Raw genomic sequence first — 20,894 nt, forward strand, 5'->3', positions numbered from 1 at the left:
GTTCCCGTAGCCTCTACTTTAAGTGCATTAAACATTTAAAACTCAGCCTAACTAAACTGGAATGGATGTTTTAAAATAAGGATTATCTTCCATACTGTGAAAAGGAAACCTGTAGAGCTACAAGTGTCATCATGGCCAATTTTCTTTGTAAAGAAGAAACAGCTTTAGCTTATGGACAATATGGTTTCTGCCCTGTGGTCTTGAAAGCTCAGTGAAAAGAACAGGATATCGCTACTGAGTCCAATTTTTAGCTTGGATACAGATTTCTTCTGCAGCTTATTTCTCCCTCATATGTTTTAGCTTACCAGCTATATAAAACCTTTGAGGTGCATGTGCTTGCAAAAATGTTTTAAAGAGGTGAGGTGAAAGTTTAGAAGTTCTTTAAAAGAAGCTTCTGTGAGGTCTCAGACTGCTTCCATATTTATCAGTGAAAGTTTTACCATAGACTTAAGTGGCCAGACTTGGGTTAGAATAAATTTCATTTACATTAGTTACTTTATGTAGGTATTTGTATTTTATGTGTATTATGTAGGTATAAGGCTTTTAGTCTCCCTGAAACCCCATTCAGATTAGAACTTGGTTCTCCTGAACTGTACTAAGAAGGATTCAGGAAATTAATTGATTTGCCTGATTTTTCTCCTTTCGCTGACCTAAGAACATATGTTCTGTCATCCTCTAATCATATTTATAAAACCTGCTCATGCCTCAAATGTCACCATATTTAACTGGTTTGTTCTAAAGGTGGCAAGATCCAGAGTTTCTGAACCTCAAAAAAGCATTGACAGTACTCCCTTTTTTTAAAAAGGGATTCTGGCCTCAAAAGCATCATTGCCCTTAGATGTGATATGGAAGAAGGAGTGAGTCTGTTTATAGGCTGTACATGATTCAGTAGGGCTTGAAGATTAATTATCCCATCCTGAGAGCACTTTAAGCCTTCCAGCAAGGTGCTCTGGTCAGAAGGTGAGGAACACCAGGGTGTACAAGCACCCATGTCTGCCAGATTGTCCTAGGGCCTGACAGGTTCAGCATCTACATGTGTCTATGTACCAGTGGCTTTCTAAGGTGTGTGTGGGGGTACCTTGTTGCTTTGCAAGCCTCAGATGGATAGCTTGTGTGGCCAGAGGTTTGGCCATATGCAGATTGTCCTTAGTTGCTTCCTCAAATTCTGTGCTCAACTTCTCATTGAGCCTGTGCTTCAATCTTCTGGAGCTGGCTGAAACAGATAGGATCTGAATGATAACAGGCAGCAGCACAGGAGCACAAGGTTTCCTGCTGTCCTAGTGCCCATGCAAATATTTCATGCAGGAGTGGCTTCAAAGTGGCTTTTCTCTAGACTGCACATCAGTGCAGCTGTACCTGAAAGTAACATTCCATCAGAGAGCAGGCTTGTCTGTCTACCTCTATCAAAGCCTGCAGTTACATGTTCCATGTAGACATTTAGGTATGTGGCATCTACAGCATCCTCCAGTTATGATCCCGTGGGAGAGACAAATCTAAATGCAAAAACAGGTATCCCAGCAAGTCCAAACTTTTCTCAAAGTCAGGTGGTGTCTAGTGGATCTTTAAAACCGGAGCAATATTGCAGGGTGGTTTGTATATAGTAGTAATGCTTAGCAGCAAGTTGTTGAGTAGAGAGATGGAGTCACAATAAGAAAACCTGCAAGTACAATATTCTAATTTGGGAAATTTTATCCTCATTGTCAGGAAAACAATTCTCCTAGATGGACTTGATAGCATGAAAGCACTGTAATTTTAGTAACTTTATTTTGGACATCAGAATTTCAAAACCTTAATTTTTGTGAGGTGATGTCATGTGATGTGAGGTGTTGGAACAACTGTGTATGCAGAGTTTGGTCTTCGTGGCTTCACAGAATTACTCATACTTCCTTTATTTAAAAAAACAACCACATTTCTCACATCTTAAAAGTGACAGTCCTACAGTGAAAAGAGGAACAAAGTGTTCTTTGAACACGTTGCTCCCAATGCACATGCAGAGGTTAAAGCTTAGAGAAAATGGCATAGTGGCTAAAAGCTACCTGGAAAAGGTCAGCTCTGAGGCAACTGAGTTTTCTATTCAGTGGTCATAACACTCCTACTCTAAAACAACTTATTTAATTGTTACTACAAGGGATGAATGGCCGGATGAATCAGTTCTTTTATAATTGGAATTTCCGAGTTACTTTTCATGGTTGGAACTGAACTACAGAAATGGTCAAAAACATTTGAATGGTCTTGGCACGTTTGGTACTGTGTTACTACTGACAAAATGTAAACAATTACATGGTAACTAGAAAGATGCATGCCAGGTTAGTAGTATGAGAATGCCTTGGCAAATTAGACTAATGACTAGTTCTGGTACAGCTCCCACTAGTCACATGAGCATGTTTGATGGGAATGTGATGTGTCCAGAAGCTTGAGCAAACACGTTCTGAACCAAGTGCTCTCATCCCATTAACAGAAAAGACTCCCAGAGTCACACTATCCTGATCCACCTTTCTGTGTGTTCATGCATCCTGTTTTCTGACCCATGAAGCTGCAATAACTAGCCCCTTGCTGGTTCAAAGACAGGATAAGCATGTATTTAGAGGAATTTGCAGAAGCTATCAAGTGCTCAATACTTTTGATTTAATGATCACTTTGTGAAAATCCAATTCAGGGCTAAGTCTGCTGAAGAATTTCTGTATTATAATGCACCCTGTAGAATTTATCCAGAAAAGAATGTACTATACTGTGCCAAGGACCATGACTGGGTACCTTAGGAGGGAATATACAAAACTCTGCACATACCAAGGAAGAAACCGTAGGTGAGTAGGAATTGTTTGGAGGAAAGGTAGGACTTAGCTCACTTTACCATTTTTTGCATTCAGGTTGCAGTTCAGCCTCCTTTATCTCGAGGTCCTTGGTCATGAACTGAGTGTGGCAGCTTGGTGCTGCATGGCTAACAGTCTGCTGTAGTTTTCCAACATAAAACCAGCTTCCCAAAGCACTTTAGCACATTTTGGACCCCAGTATCATCTCCTAAAAGTACCTCCTCTTCCAAAAGGGCAATTCATAGCCTACCATCCTTTTCTCAAAGTTGTCTTTGTTCTCTTTGAAATAAATCTCTCCTTTCTTGTCTTAAGTGTCTTGGAGTGGTTACAAAGACACCAGCCTCCCAATTCAGTGACATTACTGATTCTGATGTACTGTGTAATTTCTTTGCTTTCTAGCGTCAGTCTCTCCTGTTGTCTCAACAATCAGCATTATTCTTTTTTTCAGCTCTGCAAACCCTTACATTTTCTAGAATGATGAAAGGTCCACATAATCGTCTAGTATAACAATTTATGCAACATAATCCATGGGAATATACATAATGAGAAGGGAAAACTTTAGTCTTCTTTATGGTCTTTTATGGTTATGTGCTGAAGTACTGTAACTGGTTTTAGATACTTGTTTTAAAAAGTTGTCTAAATCTTGAGCTATGTAAGGAAATTGATGGTAGGCTTGCAAAATCAGGCCCACGGTATGATGTTGAGATTAATTCAATCATGTTAATTCCAGGAAGTTTAAAGTGACCTCTTATTGTCTGCAATAGAGAGTAAATGAAAAAGAGATGATATTTGATTATTCTCATTAGTTAAGAAAGCAAGCAAGTAACAAGGAGTGGCTTGAAGCATTGTGAGGAAAAAATTAGAATTATATATCAGGGAAATGTTTATAAACATAAGAACTCATAGCCAAGGAAACCAGCTGCCAAAAGAAGCTTTGGAATCAGCACTGGTGAAGATATTCAGGGCTCAGGTAGACATCCATCTATCAAAAAAGGATAAAGAAATCAGTCCAGCCACAATATAGGGATAATACAAGAGAGTTTCCTGCCAAATTTCTACCCCAAATAGTGTATGATTTAGTTGGAATGGAAAAGGAAAGCACTTTGGCTTGCTAGATCTTTCACTGATATAATCGTAAAAGTGCAAATTATTCTGCCTTTTAAAAAAATATTGATAGTAACTTTAAAAAAAACCAACTTTATCATAACTGTAGTGTGTAGATTTTGCTCTAGTTTGACACAGTGACTCTAGCTTAGAATTTTTTTTTTTAATTTAAAAAAATGTATCTTTAGAATAAAAAAAAATCTCTTAAAATGAAAAATTGTTTCACGTCTTTTTTCACGGTTTTCCAGATGTAGTCAGATTACTCATACCAAGCCTAAGGAGAAACTGTCAGTAAGGTATTTATTTTTTGCAGGTTTAATTAGAGGTATGAAGGCTGGTAAGACTGGAGGGATAGGATAATAATGTCATAAAGGCATGGTTAGGTTTTTACCTTTATGTCACAATTTCAAATACAGGCCAAGAGGGATATTTCCCATTCATTACTTCTGAGTTACTGGTCAGATGGGTGTTAATGACCTACTTCTAGTGGGTAGGCAGGCAACACTCATACAGTGGAGAGTTCAAGACTGACCTTTGCTGGCAGACTGAGACTACTGCTCATCAAAATCTGGGGTTCAGATTTTTAAGCATATTTGAACATTCAAGTAGTTGCCTCTTGCAATTTTAGGGAGTTTAAAAGCAGTTACTTTGAGCTGAAGCAAGCAGAGTTATACCTAAGCTCTTTACAGAGAGCTAAGTATGCCTTCATCTGGAGCACTTAACACCTCCAAAACTGTAACTTAGCACCCTCACCAAGTTTTCCATGAAACTGTGATTCACCACTTTTCCATGCAGCCTCAGTAAGTGTCTGATTTCCCCATTGTTTATCCCAGCACATGCCGTAAAGAAGATGGATGGCGGTCTGCTGGCTTTCAAGTGCTCTGCTGCAAGCGTAGTCTCCTTTCAGGGCAATGTCTTCCAAAACATCAGTCATATCAGAGAGACCAGCCTGGCACAGAGATGAAGCAGATACAGTTTTAAAGAGGCTGCTTCAGAAATAGAATTAGATTTAAATAACAAATGGAACTTCAGACTGAGTACTGAGCTTCTACAGATGTAACACAGAATTCAATATTTTCAAGTTATAAATACCTTGCATTCTCTAATTTATACTGTAAAAAATAGTGCTAATTTCTAAGATATTGAGAGCTGACTGAGAGTTGATCAAGCCTAGTTCTCAAAAGCAAGTCTGCAATGTTATCACTGCATTATGAAAATGTGTCACATGATGTAGGGAAGGGAATCATGAATATCTGCTATCTGATGTATACGATTGAAAAGGAAAATCACAGAGAGAAATCATCAAGCCACATTAGCCAAAGAGAACAGATAAGCAAGGGTATAACCCTGGAACTGTAAACAGTCAGAGAGTACACCTGTGTGGAATTGTGTATGTTTTTTAGAAGTGAACTAAAATGTTGATGGTAGAAAATTTAACAAATCTAGCACTGCTTATCACAGAAAATTTTCAAAATGCTGTATGGATAGGATAATAATCATTAATGTATATTAAACAAATACTGTTTCTGTGTGTCACTTGAAACTTCTCTACAAATGATACAACTCAGAAGCAAGGAAATGAATTGTCCTGGGCTCTGATTTGGCTCAGGTGCAGGTGTGCATTTTCTGCCCTTCCACTCAGCTTCTTGCCGTGATATGAGGGTGTCCCCAGCTGTGTGCCACAGCTCCCACTGCTGCCTGGCACCCAGCACACCCTTCTCAGCCACCACAGGAAGCAGCTCATGCTTGTGCCAATCATCTTCTCTCTCCTCCCTTTTGAGTGTTTCTGTGAAACCTCATGTGCTCGAGTTTGTAAATATGGCCATCAGATACAACTCTACAAACACTCACCGTCAGAAAACTTGCCTTTAAATGTGTCAGTCTCTATTTGCCATGTTCCTAACCCCTGTGCCCTTGAGAAACCACGATCACAGGAAGAGAGCACCATTTCCTCCAAAGAGACTCATTGCTGCTCTCAGTATCTCACATTAACCTAGAATCTGCTCTTTCAGTGTGCATGCACTTTCAGCTGCACAAAATGTGAGACTGACCTGTATATTTTAAGTCACTGAAATAGGACGTTTTGGTCAAGGAAATAGTCAAATCAGGTTATCACAAAACAAGAACTTTTACAGCTGACTGTTCAGGCAGTGCTGCTGACTGCTGAGCTAGCTCTTAGTAAGAATGTGCAAGATGTGCTATTTTTACTTGCCACTTGTCTAGTACTGGACTCATTTGGAATAATTTTTTCTTGCATATAGAGATATGTATCTAGCAACAATTATTTAGAGGAATTTTCTGTAGCTAACAGAATTGTCACAAGAATTCATTGAGGAGGAAGAGAGAATACCTTGCTGAAGGAAGCTTTGAATGGACTTTAGAAAAAAGGCCCAAATACATTTGACATTCCCCTCAAAATACTTACATTTTTGCCTGTGAAGAGCACATTTCATTACCCTTATCATGCCACTTCATAACGTCTTGTTAGCTTGTTGTACTTTACCCACTCATCTAGTTCAGTTGTTTTTATTCCCATTTTCAGCCACTACCCTTTCCCCATTTTCAATCTTTGCAGTTTGCACACAGACACCATCTGGCTTCACCCGTGGGGTTTCCTAGACAAAGGCAATCTAGTTAGCCTTGTGAAATCTAAACCCCAGGCAAAACAAAAACTGTAGAAAACTTCCACAAGACAGGCTTTGTCAGTACTCTGTGAGGGACAACTCCATTACCCAGAGAAGCTGTTAGAACAGACATCACATCTTAAGCACTAAGTTATCTTCTCAACTGTCCTACTCTTTTCCCCAAACTTTTCCTTTCAATTTACTGGAATTACTGCCAGTCTTTTCTGGTCAAGAGAAAGTTTGACCACTGTGTGTGTAATTACAGAACTTCAGAGTAGAACATCATGTAAGAAACTCTGTAAAATGCTTGGAGTAAAGCAGATTAAGAACAGATTTACTAAAGAAATTAGGAAGTCATTCCAGTGTTCTTTTCTGTTCTAAATAACATAATGAAAATAAATCTCTGAGGCAAGGTTCTGGACAAAGACATTCCTTTGAAAAGAGACCACAAGATTCTGGTCTTCTTAATGGAGAAAACAGAAAGAATTGGTCTTGGTTTGGGACTCTCGAAATGCTGATCCTTTTGAACAACGTGGACAAGTACAGAATGTTGTCCAACGTATTCATCCTTGAACAGAAAGACACCAAATTTCTGTGTGCTTTGACTGTCTCATAGGAGCAGAAAAATAAAAGAGCCCTTCCCTTTCATTTTTATGTTTGCTCTGTTCCAAAGTTTCAAAGGAATTTATTTGGGCAAGGCATTTTGATGCATGCATCTGTTTTGCCCTGAGAAATTATGATCCAATTGCATAGTTCAGTGGTTTTAAGATGGATATTCTTTTATTTCAGGCTTTGGGAATCTGAAGTCTGTAGGTAAATGCATATCTCCGTATTTCACTAGTGATGGCCACAGAGTGAAGATTGAGGTGATTTTTCCACAATAACACAGCCACCCCAACCTTCTTGTAACTACCCAGCTTCTAGCTTTCTGTTCTTCATTGTTGTATTCTGTTGTTTGTCCTGATTTGATAGTTACTCCTGTGTAGCTTCACAGGAAGAATGCGCATCACGCTCCTGCTCTGACAACATAGGCCCAGGGAAATGAAGAATAGCAGTTTTTTCATTATTGTAAACTGCAAAAAGGTAAAACTAAATCAGCTCTTTCTCTGTTTGCTAATCAGAGGATTGAAGGGGAGAGTGTATGGAACAGTAGCTAGGTAGCAGTGATATAGATGCTAACTTCCAGTCTTGTTAAATGTCCTGTGAAAAGCTGCATATATTGCTGTTTGCCCTTAATATGACTGAGGTTGCATGATATTTAGATGATAAAAGACTCTAATGTAAGGAGTAGGTAGCATATTAAATATGCTCTTTTTGCTTTACATTGTTCCCTAAAGAAAACCACAATTTCACTTTTGTTTGATGAGCATGCCATGATGGCATTGGTAGGTTTAACTTTTGAAATGATTGAAAAGTAGAAATAGACTGTGTAGTGTTAGCAGGGAGCAATGTCCGATACCAATTATTTCAAATTTTGCAGTCTTGAACTGTGTTTTTGTTATATTTTGAGGTTCCTTCTAAAATGGTGGCCTTTACAGTCAACAGAGAAAAGTCTTGCCAGTGTTCTTGTGTCAGTTAATAAACTCAGTTATTTATAAACAATCTTAGAAGGGTGACTTTTAAAAGATGTGAGATACAAATCAAAAATCTCTGTTCCTAATCACAATAGATGCACGGGTTCTTTTTGAGTTGTAATGAAGAAGTTTGGAGCCGGAGACTACAAATATTTGAAGTCATTTTCATGTTAATTTTTCAAATTTCCAAGGTATCTCAGATGCAGCGAATACTAATACCAGGCATTGTCTGTTTCTCCCAGCATGTGGCATGAAAGTAGTGTGGTCACAGAGCTATGCATTATTTACATGGTGTCAACATGCCAGCAAATGGTATGGCAGAGAGCCAGATTAAATCACTTTTGATTTTAAATACAGGACACTGAATAATAATGTTGTGTCACACTTGAGGACACTGGAATCTGGCAAATCAGCAGTAGGTCAGTGTGTCAGGCTCATTTGGATAGCTTCTTCCCTTCCTGAATGATCACAGAATCAAAATCAAGGTTAAAGGAAACTGTATAAAGTTGGCATTTTTTTATTTCCTTCCAAAGCAAAAGATTGCACCCATGAAACAGACACTTTTTGTTTGCATTCTATAAAGATGTGTCATGAGGTCACTGCCCTCATGCAGGAATATTTGCTCCTGAGAATGGGCAACCACCCCATGGTGCATGTTTGCCATCAATCTTTGTTGTCTCTGTAAGTGGCAAATCTGGTATGATTACTTTCATCCTTTAGTTTTTGCATAATCTACTGCAACAGGTCACCATCTCAAACAGGAAGTATATTTTCAAGAGGCAATCACATTATTTAGAATAGGTGCTTTAAGGGTTTGAGGTCTTCCAAGAAAATCTTGAGTGCTGTTCTCAACCATTGCTTTTGCACCAGCTTCTGCACCAGCTCTGGTTTCTTTATAACCCTTAGAGCTGGTTCATCTTTCTGGCTGGTACCAATTCAGCAAAACAAAAACATGGATAGCTTTTTACTGGTTTAGTAATCCAGTTACATTCATCAAGGAGTCATGTGAAAATGAGAAAGTGGAAGGGAAGGAATAGGACTGCATGTCAGGGAGGAAAGGATGCAGGGGAAGTGAAGGGAGCAGAACTGTTGGATGAATTTTACCACATTGTGAAAGCTCACCCTAGAATATTTAATGGACAGGAAGGGAGCTTCTAGAAGGTTAAAAGAAGCATCCAAAATACAGGGATTCATTTTGCCTTCATAATACCCTTTTAATGAAGCTAGAACTATGTATGCTCATAAAAAGATATTTGCTTTTTTAATTTTAAAATATAATGAACCATTGGAGTCTGTGCACAGTTCTTTCAAGTTAAATACTTAATTCAACATTCCACTTCCATTTCCTGGTAGAAAATGTTTTATGTGAAAGCAATTTTAACCTTTCAGAAGGGTTCATTTACTGTTATGCTTGGTATCAGCTTTCCAAAAAATGCAGTCTGCGTTTGGCGTATTAGAGATTCTGGTTTTAATATTGGTTTAGGAAAAAGAAGTCTTATGGCATAATTCAGAAATAAAATATTGCAACAAAATTCTCTCTATACATGAATATACCCCATGAGTGAGTGGTTTAAAGTCAGTTTGATCACTTAAAGCCAAGACATGGGCTCAAGCTATCCATGAACCAGCTGGTAACAAATAACACATTCAACTCTCAGACACAGGAAGCTGTTAGGTTGCCTTTTTATAGACAACTACAGCTCTGCAGGTCCTGAAACACAAGGGAATATCATACAGACTTGGAAAGAATTGAACACCTTCCATATGCACATAAAGAAGGGTAATAAAGATGAAAGGCCAGAACTGAGCTTTTAATTTCTATTTTTCTTCTTTTGATTTGTCATCTGCTTCTGCATTGCTGCAATTTTCTTCAGCCTAAAATTAGGGAGAAGATGCTTGAATTGCTTAGTTTGATCAAATCAGTCAAACTTAGGCTTCCCTCTCAGCAAGTGTAACAGATGCTAAACATGAAACTTTAAAGTACATTCTTGCTTTCTTCATGTCTTTATTGTGCATTCATTTCTGAAGTGCTGATTGCTGTAACATTCCCCTGCAGTGGGCAGTTCCTGGCCATGGGTTGTTGTAGTCGTGGTGAGATGAGCATTGAGCTGGTAGAGCTGTATCAAGGTTACTCTGAACTAGAGCAAGGGCTGACTACTTGGGTGCAGGGCCATATAAACAAATCTGGGTCTCCTTTGGGACCTTAGCAGCTTTTCTGCAAGTGCTTCAGGGCTATCTCAGCTGTCAGGTTTGCTCAGGAGTCACTGCACCATGGTTCATTGCCGTGTACGGATGTATTCTGGGCATTATCCTCTGCAGAATTCTGCTGTCAATAACCACTTCTTACAGAAGAAAAGGACCTTCAGACAGGCCTGGCCATGAGTGAGACAATAAAAGCTAATCCTCTGTTCTTCTGAGCCTCAGTTTCTAATAAAGGACTCAGAACTTGTAAGGAAGGGTAAAGCTTCAAAATAAGTACAGATTTGCAGAGGGAGAGCAGATAAGGGGGTTATAGCCCACCCATCAAGACCACCTGGTCTTAATATATGGTAGCAGTCAGCCTTTGTGCCACACACTCTTTCCATATCCTACACCTCTTCCAGGGAGTGAGATTTCCAAGAATGCTGCTGGCAATGTATGTGTCAAAGTCAAGTGCACTGCAGAGTCTGTCATTCATATACAACATTTTTTTATCACCCCCGTAACTGCAGCAGTGAATCTGACAGTGATGGTCAGAAGCTTAACCTTCGTAAAATAACACTTATGATATTTAATATCTGATGATGAATGCATGTCCAATATTTTGAAGATGGAAAATCTGCAAAAATGTAGACTATTATTTTATCTGGAAATGTGTTCTGTGACATCCCAAAGAGTATTCACATTTCTTATTCCTTTTTTGTGCATGTGCAGTTCTCATGAACTTTCAGCTATGAATCCATATGGGAATAATTTCTTTGTGAGAAGGCGGCTTCCATTCTATCCTGAAAAAAAAACTGCATGAAAATCACAGAAAGCTACAGAAGAAAGTACCAGTCATTGTTTGAAAGCATTGTGGCCTATGGAGATGGAAAACAGAACATGGATTTGCCCCCAAATTTTATAAGCTTCTAGAAACATGAATGAATGAGAAACAAATACAAAAATTTGCTTAGAAAGAAATAAATCTTAAAACTTTGTTGCTTTTATGATGAACAGACCTGGCAAAAAGGATGTTAATTACCTTGAATATCAGTGTTTAATCAGATAGTGCTATTCCCAGTATTTTTTGGTTTCCACCTAGATTAATGTTACTGCTCAGTTGTTAACAATGAAGTTATCAGCCACAGGAACAAATGATGAAGAGGAGGAGCAAGCTTACCATTTCTTGGAGTCTGCAAATGATTTTATGCATTAGCAAACAATGCATACACAGCTGGGTGAAATTATATTGTTGTGCTACATGAAATGTCCTATGTGGTCCTTTCTGGCCTTAAAAGCCACAGTCTATTATTTCACAAATACCTTACAAAGAACTCTTAGAAGCAGTGATAACCAGGGCAACAATCTGAATTCATCTCCTGATTTGGAGTTGATTATGCCAAAGTGCTAAAAAAATTACAGACTTTGGTGTTTCTACATGTTTCTGTCACAACACCTCATATTCCTAGCATTATTTTACAATACTGGAAATTTGTTTTTGGGGTCTAAAGAGACCCTTCCTCTTCTCTGAAGAGCAGAATGTGCTTTAGTTCATGAAAGACGTATAAACAAGTAAGCATGCAAGCTGCTGCTTCCTGACCTGATGTATTGCAGTCAATAAAATCAATAAACTAGACTCACTCAGTGAAACAAAAGACATCCCAGGAAGGAAATCTGAGGATATTTCTCATAATTGTAGATGATTTTTTAAGCTAAACTTTCATTTTCTTCTCCTCATAGGGTAATCTAGCACACTGTTTAAAAGATTTTTTTTCCTATAGCAGTCCTGCTGCATAGTGGAAAACAGTTTTTTTTTTACTCCAGATACCAAGACCTTTGGGGTAGCAGGCACTGCAGAAACCCAAATTCAGTGGGATAGTTGAAAGTTGGGTAAAGATGTGCCTGACTGAACAGCTGGACACGAGAAGAAATACATCTTCAATGCTGAGTGGGTTTGGCAGCACAGCTAGGACTGCATAGTTGGGATGTCCTAGATAATCCTAGAAGAACTGAAAAAGTATCAACTTTTCAATCATTTCAGGGAAAGTTGATGATTTTGTATCCAAAATGGAGATACATAATTCCAGGGGTACTTTTTTTAGGTTTCAGATTGTAGTCAGTGGCTAGTTAACTTTGTGTCGATGTCTAAAGAGCCTTAGTGGCCATTTTCTTCTATATATGTATGTTGTGCCTAAATAAATATCACAGCTGTCCCTCAGGTGGAGGGCTGTCATTAAGGCTTGCTTTAGCCAAACACTGTGTCAGCCAGATACAGTGATGGGAGCACAAAATGAAAGAACCCAAAGGAAATTTGATAGTTTGTCATATAGAAGCACTCAGATTGCTTTATCAAATAGTCTTTTCTGGTCTTTAGTTTCATAAATTTATAACCTGAACTGATTGAAATAAGTTCAGCTTTCTCTTGTGACTGTGTTCTGTGCTTTACTGAGAAGATTGAAAAAGATGGCTGCTGAAAAAGAGGAGCGGCCTCTAACTGGTCTTCAGTTTTTCAAATATATAAAATGAAAAAACCCCCACAATCTAGTTTGCCATAACAGTTCCAGCATCAACAGTCATGAATCCATTCTCTGTGCAATGGCCATAGTAAAATATAGGTGTGTATATTTAATGCTTTGATTTCATTAATCAAAAAGAATAATTTGTGGTTGTTTTGGTTGAAGTAACCCCTCGATTTTAGTCTCCTAAGGACTAGCTGTGTAGTTTTTTTCCAAAAAGTATAATAATATAAAAGAAATTTTAAAAGTCTCTAAACATTTAAAAGGTTGGAGAACTAGACTATGATTCCATTTTTCAGGGGGATTTGAAAAAGTAATTTTTGAGCTGCACTGCAAGGAAACTGGGAAGAGCTTGAACAGCTAATGTTCCCTTTGCTGTGTGGATATACAGAACACTTTTCTTGTCTCACAAGTATTCTGTTGATTTTGAAATTTTAGGCCTGGCATGAGACTCAGTGAATATATGAGTGACTTGAGAAACAAACAAACGTATTTCATTTTAATGGTGACCCCTTTTTTCTTTTTTTAACCTTTTACTATAAACTAAATTAAGTTTCAACAGGAGAAGATGCTTTCAGCCGCATACCCAAGAGTTTTTGTTTTAAAAATGTTGAAATGGCTGATTTCTAGAATTTAAAATCTGGGGCTTTTCCTTTTTTTTTTTTTTTTTTTTTTTTTTTTTTTTTTTTTTTTTGAGGACAGGAACTTCTTCTGGGAATAATTTCAGTTTTGATGAATTGTCAGTTGTGACTGTGTCTCTTCTTATGAAAACCTTGTGTTCACTCCCAACTCTAAACCCAGGCTCCAAACACTTTCCAGAAGTCTGAGGTATGATTGCCTTAGTTGCTTTACTGATGCATTATAATGAGACATAGATTTTGGGCAACTATCTTTAATCATCGGTGCGATAAGACAACAGCAGGAGTATTCTGATATTAACTGAGATTCTTCTTTCTCTACATCGACCTGAGACTGGAATAGTTTCTGTGATTTGTGTTCCTAAGTTCCACATACATGGTGTTCCATGTCAATTTTTGGTTCACAGTTTGTAAACAAGTAGATACAAAGTTACATGTGTGCTAGAAATTAATTTCTTAACAGGCCCCTAGGGAATGGTCACAGCACCAGGCCTGACAGAATTCAAGAAACATTTGGACAATACTCCAGGCACGAGCTGACTCTTGGGGGTGATCCTGTGCAGGGCTAGGTGTTGGATTTGCTGATCCTTATGGGTCCCTTCTAACCCAGCTTATGTGACTCCTCAAGGAAGCTGTGCTGTCTTATGTTCTCAGGGAGAAATCACACTTCTGATGAAGTGGGTATTGGAAACTGCCCATTTAAATACCGATTTATAGCTTTTCAGGCTTGAAAATTATCCTGTTGCTTCAGTCTTAGATGAGAATGAACTGAGAATAACTAAAGGAGATATAAAATTTAACTAATAAGCTATATCACAAGCTTTCTATCAAAAATGGTGAAGGCAGTACATAGGAATTCCTGTCTTCTGTGGAGTTTCTGGTGCATTACTCAGAGTAAGTTCCAGCACAACCCATTCTGAAGCTGACCAATGGTGTCAAGGATGCTCTTGTAGATATATTGGCATTCTCAGGTTTCTCTTTACTTTATCTTTTAATTTCTTTCAAGCAAAGTTTTGAAGTTATAACAAGTAGATTGAGGTCCTTTTGGAGTCTGATTAACATTGCCTCTGGGATCAAGATGTCTTAATTTCTAGACAGCTGAAAGGAAATACATTGTCTCCACTGAAGTGTGTCTGTATATCCTGAGGAGGATACATTTATGGTGAGGAGAACTCTTCTGAGCTGGAGGAATTAACAGTGGTCTCTGCAAACCATCAGCACTTCTCTGTAGTCCCAGAGAGGAATGATGCCTCACGATGCATCCTTTTCCAGTAGTTTTGAAAGCTCTATTCCGTGGTCCTTCCAGCCTTGGAAACCAAAGGCCTTTTCTATTTTCTGTGCCAAGACCTCCTTCCAGCCATATTGCAAACTGGCAATGCATGAAGAGCAGTTAGTGGAATATCCCATTAGCCTAATATATTACAAGATTAAACGCCCTGCTCCTATACTAGCCTTCATTGTCAGAGAGCATTCTGCATTTCATCCCATGCTGTCTGTGCTAATCAGTAGCACTCTTTTGCTAACCAGTTCATTTTGCATTGTTTCAAATCCCAAATCTGAAGCATAGCACCAGTGTTATTTTTGGGCTGACTGAGCACCAGGCATTGTAGAAGATCAATGGAGAGATTTTGGCAATGGAGTAGGGACCAACAGGGGTGTGTGGTGCTTGCTGCCCTTTGCACTTGGAGTTTTCACAGGAGGCAAGGCTGTGCTCCTCTTTCTGTCAGGCACGAGCAGCATGCTTTTGAAGGCACAGGAGATTTTGTTTTCCTGCTTCTCTCATGCACCATGAAAGTGATTAACTGCACTTTCATTTTGAAACTGAAAAGGAAGCATATCAGCTTGTGGCTCTGCTGCTAAAATTTGGTTCAATGGCAATTCTTGTTTCTGAATCCTGATGATCATTTGATTTTCTATCTGCATTCCTTCGGACAGGAAAATTTCAGCAGCTGTTATCTGACACCAGTTTTACTCTCTCTGTTCATGTCTATAGAATAAGTACTTCTCTATAAAAAGGAGAATGCTTCTTGTACACAGTTGTATGGCAATTTAAAAAAGGCAGTTATTTTGAGGCTAACGTTAATGGCATTTAACTGTATTATCTACTTGGTCTGATTACAGCTGACTCCTGGCACATCCTGGATCTACATCTACCTAAAATAAGTGATAGAAGTCATAGAAACTTTGTTGAAAATAATACTGTCTTTGAACATCAAATAACCTCTCCTAAGCCTAGTCTTAGTACCAAAATTTTTATTGTGATCTAATATAGGTCTCATTGTTCAAAACATCAACTCTGACTTCTCACGGTTGGTTCAGAATTAGGTTTGGTTGTTGCAACCTCATCCTGTTGTTGAACCTTGCTCAAGTAGTATATTTATTGTATAAATACTTAGGCATGATTGTTGTCAATACATAACATGCACCCCAAAAATTGGAATAGTGTCCTACAATCATAGAATGGCTTGGGTTGGAAGGGACCTTAAAGATCATTTAGTTTTATTTTAGAATACAATTAGATGACTTTATAATTCTAGAAGATATATAACATTTTACAATGTTGATTCAAGTACCAGCCAGAAGAAAGAACAGTACTGATAAATTCTGTGAAAATTTAGGTTTAATTCTTCATTAGCAGAAGCACTTGATTCCAAATCGCTTTACATTGGCTACATTCACTAAGAAATGATGCTCTTGATTGTTTCAGCTATTTGAACAATCTTATATATATAATACAAGCTGAATACAGGCCTGTATTTCTGTTATTAGGAAATCACATACTTGACACTTGAAGAAAGACCTAGTATTTATGCTGGGGCACATTTTTCCCCCACCTTTGGCAGCACACCTTCTAGACTTCCCCACTCAGCTTTGTTATCCTAACAAAGATACCTACTGTCGTGAACTGGTGATGGTACTTCATCCTACCTCAGATCCTGCCTTCAGCTTAAATTCTTGCATGGCAGCTTAGGACTTTGAGTGAAGAAACCTGTTTGTAAGGCAGCTATGAATGGCAGCATTTCACAGTGACACACAAGAAGAGATTTATTTACCTATTTATGCATATTTTGCAAAACTTCAGGCAAATAAGTAACCTTCTGTCCCCTTCTCCCTGTAGAAAGAAATTTGACAGCTGTGACTGGAACAGACTGAAGCCATTTTAGAGATGGATGTTTAAATTGTACAGCACTGATGGGATTGTTTAATAAGTATTCTGTCTTTTTCTTTCATTACATGAGGTTTTGCTTTTCTTGGATCACACAGATTCTTGTAAAAATGTAACAAGCTACTATTCTGAATATGCCAAATAAGAAACAGATGGATCTCTTTAAAGAATAGCCTATCAGTAATATTAATGGGATCTCATGTTGAGGAACCAGGCACCTCCCTTTCCTTACGCCAGACTTCTTGGCCTGAACAAAGAGGCTCATCTAACAATGACTTGCACATGGCAAAGGAGAGGAAGGAGGTTTTGGTAGCTACAATATAAAATATGGCATTTTTTTCTTCTCAGAATGTATTTTTACATTGGCTATTATGCACAAGGTTTCTTGTGGTGGGCTGGTTTGAACACAAGGCTTGATCCTGTTGTCAATGTCTCTCTCACACCACAATAACTGGTGTAGTGGCAATCCTCTGACATAATTGTCATCCTCTCTGTTAATACCATGTGGAGCTGTATTCAAGTAACTAAGCAAGAACCTTCTGAATAAAGAAAATTCCAGCTGGTGTAGCAAACAATAGGATGTACATAATGCTCCTTAGACATCAACTTATGCATGTGAGAGTAGAACTCCAGGTTTTGCATTACCTTTTTGCTTTAGCAGAAATGGCCCTGTGCTCTACTGTTCTCTTGCCTTGTGTCACCTTTCTCAAGAAAGCAAGCTTAGTGGTATCAAAGGCTCTACATGAACAACAGCTTCTCATAAGACATAACAGATACATTTCTGTGCTATGAACTATCAAAACCAGACTTACCTGCTGTGCTGAAAGCCAGAATAGCAGCTTCAGATATGAATATGATTATTAGAGCCTCATGATACACTTGGTTTGTCAGCCCCTGGTTTGTCTGTGAGACAGCCAAGTGGATAAAGGCACATTCAGTGATTCCTATAGCCACCCCAGCTGTTAAATGGATGCCATGGGCAAAGCATGTGAGTCACACAAAAGATGTATTTCAGAAAAGTAAATGAAAAAGCTGAGGTGTTTCTTTACAGCTGTTATTTTCTTTTATTTGGGCTATTTCCAAAGTTGGGCGGATGGGCTGTACAGCACTTGTTTGTTGATGAAATGATAACTTAATCTAGATAAGGCACATACATACTGTTATTTTAATAGAAGAAACAAGGCCCACATTTAAAAAGGAAATATAATATAGTAAACATCCTTTTGTCCTGGTCTAGTTATTTTTCTAAACTTGTGCCAGGCTGAGGTATTTGCCTTCTGAAGCAGAATTTTTGCAAGAATCTGCAAGTCCCATAATACCTTTTTCAGTAGCTGTTGAGTGAGCCAAAGGTCTGTGGTCAACTGGGCATTTTGAAACACTATTTCTTTTCATCAGTCATTGGAGTTTTTTAAGATGTCATATTCAGATTAATGACATTCATGTGCATCTCATGATTATTTCCAATACATTTTAGAATAATTTTAAAGTAAATTCATCCAGTCTTGTTCTGTAGATATTATTGCCACTTCTATCAAACTGCAGTAAGATTATTTGTTGTGGACAAATAATTTAGAGATCTGAATAGAGGTAGGTTTGAGTGCCACCATCCATGGTACTTAGAACAGTTATGCCAAGTTATTGGTCTGGAGTGCTCTCAGTGATAACTCACATCCAGTGATTTGGTTTGTAGAATTTCCATGTTAGAATGAAAAAGTTCACCTTGCTACCTTGTGACCTATAAGAGGACTCCAGATAGAAACATCCATTTTAGAGAGCAGAGATTAGATTAAGGAGTGAGAACTGGTGTGAAAACAAATATTTTCTTCATAAAGAAGTCTGTGTTCAGGATCAGTCTAATGTGAGACAACAGGAACCATCTGTACTTAGACCTGCCGCAACAGCAGCCATTACAACCTACTCCAGGCCTTCCACACTTTTGTCTCCAGCATTTCTGGGATACTTCCAGGTGTCTTAGCTGGTGTTCATTAGGGACATTAAGATGGGCTCTCTGTAGGAGAGAGCTTCCTTTGCAGCTGGAGCAAATAAAGGAAACCCAGCAACTGCTTTGGTGCTCAGCTGTGATAATGGTGGGCTGAAGGAAGCTTTGATGTCAGTAGGGTGGAGGGCAGAAGCATTTTTCTTATCTTGAAGGGAAGAATAAGGCACACATGGAATATTGCCTGTTTTGTATTTGGCATTCTTTTTCCGTAACACTAAGTGTCCTGGTAGGACAAGATAGCTTGCATTTAGAAAACTACCTAGAAAGATTCAAAATGGTTTGTCTCTACAGAAGATAAAGATTGCTTAGAAAGTCGAGCTTCTGCCTGATGGGATGTTTGAGGTTTCAGAGTATATGTAGTTTATTTTTGTCTTGAATTAGAGCTGAGTCAAAAGTGTTTGCAGAAAAAAAAATTGAAATGTTTCTCTGTGATAGTATTAGATCAAATATAAGAAAACAAAAAGCCTCTCCTTTCAGAGAAAAAATGCTGAATATTCGATGATGACAATATTAATGACCTTTGAAAATGCATTATAAATCCAGGGCAATGTCAACATTGGTATTAGTGGTGGATAAGTTTGTTTAAATAGTATTTAAGGCAGCTTATTCATAAAACACAATATTTTAAATGTTTAGAAATGTCTTATTATATTATTATGCTCAGAGCTTATAGTTATTATACTTAGAGCTGACCTGTTGCTCATTTAGCTGGAATTGTTGAACAAACAGTTGTTCTTGTAGTCCACGATATTTACTTTGAAGGAAGAAACCAGAAAAGGTAAAAAGGAGCACTGCTGGTATCTTAGTTTCCAGGGAGGAGGTACCAATAATGTTCAGGTAGATATCCAAAGCATTAGGCCTTCCTGCTCAGAATGATATTATGATGACATGTTGCACTGTGAATTGTAGCCAAAAGAATAGTCGTTTAGTGTCTCTGAACAATGCTGGTACATATTTTGCAAAGAACAATGCTGGCCATGCTTGTTCATGGGATAGTCATTAGTAGCTTGATTAGCATTGTTCTGAAATATAATTTTCTAGCCAAAACCCAACAGTCTTCCCCTCAATCCCCCTCTGTGAAAACTATTCTAAAACTCTGTAAGGCACAATGAAGTTTTACAACCATTTAGTGAGCACACTTTTTTTTCTGTAGAATAAGGGGAAATCTGCGAAGCGGTGAGCAACCTCATCTCCTACTAAGTTCAAGAAGAAGCACCAGCACTTAAATAGTATTTAATATTTCTTTCTAAGAACTTGTAATTCAGAATTACCAATATAACAAATGTATCAAAATGCTCTCTTTCAGCAACGAGGGAGTGTGTGTATTTTAAACAAAAAACACTATGCCATACTGATTTGCAAAAGCCCAGGTGATTCCATGGGTATAGCTCCCAAGCCAAAGAGGCCTGGTACTGCAGCAAGAGCTTGGTACCAAGACAAGTCTGAATCTGTGCTTCAGCAGTGCCTGGTGGAAAAAGTGTTCTTTTGCTTTGTGAGTTTGGGGTTAATTAGTATGAGTGATTGCCTCTGCAGCCTAATTTTTTGCATCCAAGATCAGCAAAACAGGTAAACCATAAAGTGAAGAGACTTAAGTCATCTGCAGATTGTGCAGCACATTAGAATTGAGGCTTCCCTGCTTTTGGTCTGTTACAGTGGTCCTAACCATCATCATCAACAGGAGAAGACCTGAGAATTATAGTATAGTTCTCACCATTTCTGTAACACTTATGTGTTTCTTCAGAAAATTAATCTTCCTGCTATAGTGGATAACAACATAGGTATCATATCATATCAACTCTGAATTTTTAATCATGTCAGGTGAAGAAGAATAAGAAAGGTATAAAGAAAATTTAGCTTTGATTCTGTGTTTCAATGCTGGAAAAATTACTGAGAATACTGAAAGATTCAAATGGCACATGTGCCATGGTGGAGTGTGCATTTTGCTGGAAATTGCTACAGTTTTTCAACCCCAGGATTTTTGTCATGTGTTACCACCAACTTGGTATTGTCTGAAGACTGAGAATGGTGGATGTCGAAGATCACCTCTGTGATCTCACTAAGCTTCTTTTTCTGTCCTCTCTGGAACAGCTTTGTGACACTTCTGCCAGCATCCCTGGCATCACTTCTTGCCTTCAAACCTGTATTCTGACTAAAGGCTCTGCCACAGTGGATGCCTTATAATTACATGTTTCAGCAGATATGAAGAATAGAGTTGTCCTAGCACATCTCAGATTCAAGTCTTGATCCTTTCCTAACATGCAGTCCTCGCAAGTATCTTTAAG

General features: G+C 38.3%; 1 long non-coding RNA gene across 2 annotated transcripts in view; it reads left to right on the forward strand.

Moving 5' to 3' along the window:
- LOC111926130 (uncharacterized) overlaps window positions 1-20,894 on the forward strand; it is a 156,133-nt gene that overhangs the window by 16,606 nt on the left and 118,633 nt on the right. The gene's annotated exons all lie outside the window — the stretch shown is intronic.

Source organism: Cyanistes caeruleus, chromosome 2 (genome assembly GCF_971803275.1).
Source record: "Cyanistes caeruleus chromosome 2, bCyaCae1.hap1.1, whole genome shotgun sequence".
Taxonomy (NCBI): Eukaryota; Metazoa; Chordata; class Aves; order Passeriformes; family Paridae; genus Cyanistes; species Cyanistes caeruleus.